This window comes from Benincasa hispida, chromosome 11 (genome assembly GCF_027475165.1).
Source record: "Benincasa hispida cultivar pf3 chromosome 11, pf3_genome.v1.1, whole genome shotgun sequence".
In the NCBI taxonomy this organism is placed as follows: domain Eukaryota; kingdom Viridiplantae; phylum Streptophyta; class Magnoliopsida; order Cucurbitales; family Cucurbitaceae; genus Benincasa; species Benincasa hispida.
In genome coordinates, this window is record NC_143488.1 from 48,036,522 (window position 1) to 48,037,410 (window position 889).

Genomic DNA, 889 nt, shown 5'->3' on the forward strand with positions numbered 1-889 from the left:
CAAGTTATTATAGTCTTTTACTTATAATGAGGATAGATAAAAAGAAATGTGTCAATTTTGTTAAGAATTCATGCTACATATTAAACTTACACTGAAGTATCTCAAAAATACCCACTGATTGCATATCATGAGTTATGTTATGCCAAAGTATCTATTATGCAGACTGATTGCAGGACTGAAACCCCTACCCAATGAACAAAAAATTGGTTGCATGCCTCGGGATTTCTGAGCCAGTACCAGCAAATCTTCTGGCAAGTATTCAGAATATTGACCATAATAGCAGTGCTGACATTCTCACCTACCGCATCAGATGATAGCGACTTATCAAAGCAGGAATCCCACCAATAGTTTGCACATGGCTCTATAAATAAAGCCTTGACGCCATGAAGAAGGGAGACTTTTAGACCCAGAGACTGAGATTTTCACGAAAGAAAATTTCACCTCTATATTTCACCTTGATTCTTCATCGGAGCCTCGCCAGAGCAAGAGTCTGAGAGGGCCTTCTCCATTCACCCAACCATTATATCACCAACAACCTTGACATTCATCTGTGGAAAGCAAGAGATTGCTAACAACAACCCTTCACCTTATCTCTTTAACTCTTTAGTTGTTGTATAACATTTTATTTAAGAGATTGCTCAACTGTGTATTTAATAAATGTATTTCTAGTTCAATATCATCATGTCCACTTTCATCATCTTCTTTATCTTCACTTTCACTTTATCTAGTGTCACGAGTAACTAATTCTAATGGGGTAAGGGGGAAGATTAACACCATGGTCTAAGTAGAATAGGTGAAAGTTATCCTGTTTGCTTAATGTATGAGTATTAAAATGCTTGCCTATGAGAACTCATTTAGTTAAGTAGCTATGACTAACTACCCGAGAAGG